The sequence below is a fragment of the Corvus brachyrhynchos genome, unplaced genomic scaffold (genome assembly GCF_000691975.1).
Source record: "Corvus brachyrhynchos isolate BGI_N302 unplaced genomic scaffold, ASM69197v1 scaffold370, whole genome shotgun sequence".
Lineage (NCBI taxonomy): Eukaryota > Metazoa > Chordata > Aves > Passeriformes > Corvidae > Corvus > Corvus brachyrhynchos.
Window position 1 is genome coordinate 501,057 of NW_008235977.1, and position 4,817 is coordinate 505,873.

General features: G+C 38.8%; 1 protein-coding gene across 1 annotated transcript in view; it reads right to left on the bottom strand.

The window, feature by feature from the left end:
• BZW1 (basic leucine zipper and W2 domains 1) overlaps positions 1-4,817 on the bottom strand; it is a 17,527-nt gene extending 12,710 nt beyond the window's left edge. The window contains exons 1-2 of the mRNA XM_008629824.2: positions 4,801-4,817; positions 4,069-4,073 (exon numbers count right to left, since the gene is read on the bottom strand). The gene's annotated coding sequence lies outside the window, so the exon portion shown is untranslated. The remainder of the gene's footprint in view (positions 1-4,068; positions 4,074-4,800) is intronic.

The window sequence follows — 4,817 nt, forward strand, 5'->3', positions numbered from 1 at the left end:
ATTCTTGCAGTTAGCAAGTGGCTGAAGGAGTCATCTGTTAGTTTGATCCTTAGGAAAGCAGTACTAATCTATATCAACAGCCCATGGCTTACGGGTTCCAGGTTTGTCTTTTGGAACCTGAAATAAAATATTAAAAATCATTTTGCTAAGGGGAAAAAAAAACTTACTGTAATTCACAAATGCATGTTCCTTATCAGCCTTGCAAATGTCATTGCACACACATATCTCAATTCTCTCATGTTATAAAAGATTGGGAAATCAACCAACTTGCCTGTAGTGAACAGCGGCATTCTTGTAATTGAACAGGTAATTAAGCTCATATCTCCATAGCACAGGTGAGTTCTGAGCCTTTCAGGCTCAGATTACAGTTCCACTATGCCATACAGTTTAATGAGACTGCACTGAATCATGGGGGCCATGATGTTTGCAAAGAAAGCCTACAGTTCTGAGTGCATTCCTGGAGATAGTACATCATCTCCTCATGACTGGATAACAAATTCATCTTTATTTAAATTCTAAGTTGTTACCAAGTTTTTACACAACATTTAGCCCATGAAGGTTCTTGATGTTAGTTATGACTTCTATGAATATGAGAAGTTCCATCACCGAGAAACACTTTGCTGGATATCCTGCACAGAAGGAAGCAGAAGTGGATGGATGCAGAATTCCCAGCCCCAACCTCCAGGCAGGGGTCTCTAGCTGGCTACTATTGGAAAAGAGGGGCCTGCAGGTCTGCCTGATGTAATTTGTATCCCTTTTCATAGAGAAATTTTCAGTCTAAAGCACAATAGATTTGTTCAAACTCAGGTCCATGGGGCCTTTTAAGTTGAAAGCTTTAATTAATTGACCTTGTCACAGTTTCATTAGATGTTTCCTATTTTCCAGTCTCCCAAAGTGTTTTTTTAGTTTGCATTCTGACTGGATATGCATTGATGGGAAAATGGCTGGTAAACTAAACCCTTGCTGTTTATCAATTTCATAATTGCTCCTGTGCTTTTTACTACTTTAATTTTTTTAGTCCCTTTTTTTTCCTCTTTAACTTATAAATAAGCAGAAATTTGGGCCAAGTGACAATGTATTAAGCAACTCCAGATGTATCTACTTTTACAGTTCCAAAGGACTGAGTGTAATGGAAAACCTGTGAAGTGGCTATTGTCAGGAAACAATGTCATCATTCCCATCTTGCCCTGCTTTCTGAAGAAACACTTGTGTAATCATTGTTGACTGGGACTGATATGGGGAGGGAAGTTGGCTCCTGCCTCATCCTACAAAAATAAGTACTCTCCAGCAGGCTACTGCTCTGTCCTGCCAACCCTTGTAGTGAGGGAAGTGCAAGACACAGGAAGAGCAGATTGAAGGCATTACTCTGGAAAGACACAGAGAACTGCAAGGGTGAGGGTGCATTTTCTTGCCATCCTCATTTTGAAGAAAGCAGAGGCAAAGCACAGAGGTGGTTATCCAAATAACTTTAGTGACTGTGGAAGAAATTTCAATAAAAGGGCATAGTCCACTAGTTGTGGGTTACCTGTTCCATGTATGCGAGAGGGAAGATACGGCATGTGAAAAACAGCCAGAGCTGGTGCTGCATTGCACTTTCAGAGAGGCCAATGGATACCCAGAGGAATATGAAATACATATGCTTATTGACATATGTCAATTGCAATCCCATTCCTTGTCTTATGGTTAATACAAGATTTAACCAAAAATGAAACTTTCCTCCTTTCTTTTCCCAAACCAGTTCTAAACCTATTCTAATCATAACCAGAATTGAACAGTATCTTCGTGAGAAATATCTTCAGCAAAATTAAAAATGTAGGCAGACTCTCCCAGGAACAGTCATCAGGCAAACTCTGCCCAAGAGTCCACAGAAAAGCCAACTCCTCAGTTCTCTATCCAAACCATATTGAACCATAAACCCTGTCCTGGAGGGTTTTAGGGTGCTCAATTCATACACCTGCTACCTCCAGTTACCAAGCTGATTTCAGTGCTGGCGTTGTTTACCTACTTATTTTTAATGTGAGGCTTTAAAAGTCAAAAGTAACAGTTTACTACAAGTTGGATCTTGCATTACCTTGCAGGGCTGTCTACTTGTATCTGAGAAGTGGTTCATACTCAATTTTGAATTACATAGGGCAGTTAGGATGTTAGCAGTACTCCAAAGTAAAAAAAGGCATGGAGTGTTCCGCTTTTTCTGGATATTGCATGGGCTGTAGGATGATAGCTTTTGTTTTGATTCATGGCACTTGTCAGGGTACTCTTAGGAATGGAGAAAGTTGGTGATGGGTTAGAATGTCAGAAGAGGAGGAGTTTGGTTTCCTGCTGTGTCTTGTTAGTCAATGACATTACGCTGATTTGCCTCTAAAGAAACGATTACCCAGTAACTGGTAAAATGCCTCTCATCTCACTCACGCTTTATTTTCCAAAGAAAGGGTGCTGTCCACCAGTGATTAACACATCCATATTTCTTTTCAGGACAAAATGGAGTGGACACCCAGTCCTAAAAGGAACATTAGAAAAATCCCATTTTATTACAGCCTATTGATGCAGATTGCAAACGACATTACATGTACATGCCCAAACTCCTAGTGGTGGCAATAAATCAGCCCATTTTATGTTTTAGTTTCTTATTAACCTACCATGCCTGAGTTTGGGCTGATTCAGCAAGTTCTTCCTGGTGGGTGGTTTTTTTTTTTTTTTGGCAACAGTAACAAACTAGAGGAAATGAGTTTTTCAGTAGTTTTCTCTTTAGCTTCTCAATGGGGAGATGCAAGTTCCATGAAAAATGGACAGGACAGGGAAAGGCAAGGAAGTCAAAGTAAAGGAGAGCTGTGGCACAAAGGGCTGATGTGAGCATACATATGTATTAGGATAAAAACCATCTTCACTGAATATCTGGAGTGAAATTCATGCCACCATGCCTCAGAGAGGCCTGAATTGTTGGGATTATACAGATCAGACCAGAGGGAAACTGCCTCCATGCCTTTGTTCTGGCTTTCAGACATTAAGTGAATATCTTTGCCAAGAGGCCAGAGAATTTTCAAGCCTCTATCCAAGATTTACTGCCAAAGAGATAAAAAAGATGATGTCATCAGGATAATCCCCCAAGGAGGGTTCAGGACTGAAGTTCCTTTTTCATTTAGTCTTGTCATCTTTAATTTATTTTAGTTTAATCACTCCTTTGATTTAGTTAAATTAACTTGTTGGCTGCTACAGCTGCAAGTACAGCAAAGAGTGAAGGTTTAGTACCTTCCCACCAAATGCTCCATCAACACGTTTCACTTTTTTTTTTCCACACGTATTTTTTTTGGACTGGAGGTTTGAAGCTGAAGCCACCAATTCCTGCTAAAGTGAACATCCAGAATTTTACCTACCAAAATACATTAAAAAATGCCTGTCGTCTGTGACTAATAATATATTAAGAGCTATCAGGTTTAAGACTCCAGGGCAGAAAAACAGAGTTGCTATAGAAACAAACAAAAAAATTTCCAACAACTAAAGGTGCCAGTGAAAGCACAGTCTAGTCTTTAAAAGAATGGTGGAAATGTAAAAACAGCTCTGTAAACTCGTTCAATTATCTGGTGCCAGATATGATAATCCCTGTATAGAACTGCATGTTTCATCTGCAGCTGGAGATAAAGCATGCACTAAAACAGCAAGCCAAATGGAACCAAGGGATTGTTTACAGCACACAGTCAGTGTAACTAAAATACTGACATTGCATTTTGAAAATACCTCCTCTGACAGTGCTTCCAAAGATGTAAATAGAGGTTTAACTTGTCAGGCTGACAAAAAGAAAAGCTTAAAAAATGCAAGCCACCAATGAACCGCAAAAGCTAATACTAAACATGTAGAAATTAACATATATTCTTTGAAACTGTTTTTTGCTACAGGCCTACAATCCAACTTTGAAGTTAACTGGGATCTGTTAACTTTTTCCCCCCACAAAACTTCATACCATTCATATGTTATTATTATTTCCATATTAATTTATCATTATTTATACATGATTCTGACCCCATCATCATCAATGTCACTATTCATACAAGCAATGCAACTTGTCTGAAATACACTTTCTCAAGGAGAAGACACTCATTGCTGTAAAAAAGTGATTGTCCAGTATTGTACTGATTGTCACTAAGTTTAGGAGGATTTGACCAATGTATCTAAGACAGAATTAGTGTTTTCTCAACAAGATGATTACAGTCATATTATCTATCCAAGATACCCTTTGTTCATCCCACAGTAACACCGCTCATTTGTGTCTGTACTGCCTTGTATAAAACTAACAGCACAAGACCTGCTGTTCCATTCAGCTTCATCATTGGCAGTCAGGCCATTTGTTTTCATAAAAGGATTCAGATAAATTAATCTGAACTGGGAACCCCATTAGGGAGTTTCAAGAGAAGCACAGAAGGCTGAAAGCAACTCCTGGTCATGTAGTTCAGCTTTAAGGTTATTTAGAAAGGTAAGAAGCAAGTATGACAGAATCACAGATACTGTGATTTGGAAGGATCCACAAGGATCATCGAGTCCAATTCTTAATGAATGGCCCATATGTGCATTGAACCTACCATTAATACTTTGTTTTACCTGCACATCTGGTGCATTCTGAGTTGACACATACACGGCCATTTCTTTATCTTCCACTCTTGGAATAACAAGCACCCTATTTCTTTCCATGTAAAAATGTTTCTGTCCTCCCATGTGCAATTCACCTGTTACGTATATAATTATAGGAAAAATAAACTGGGTTTCAAATGAACTGCAAGGAAATTTGTATTTGACTATATATATGTATACAAGGCAGAGAAAAAGAT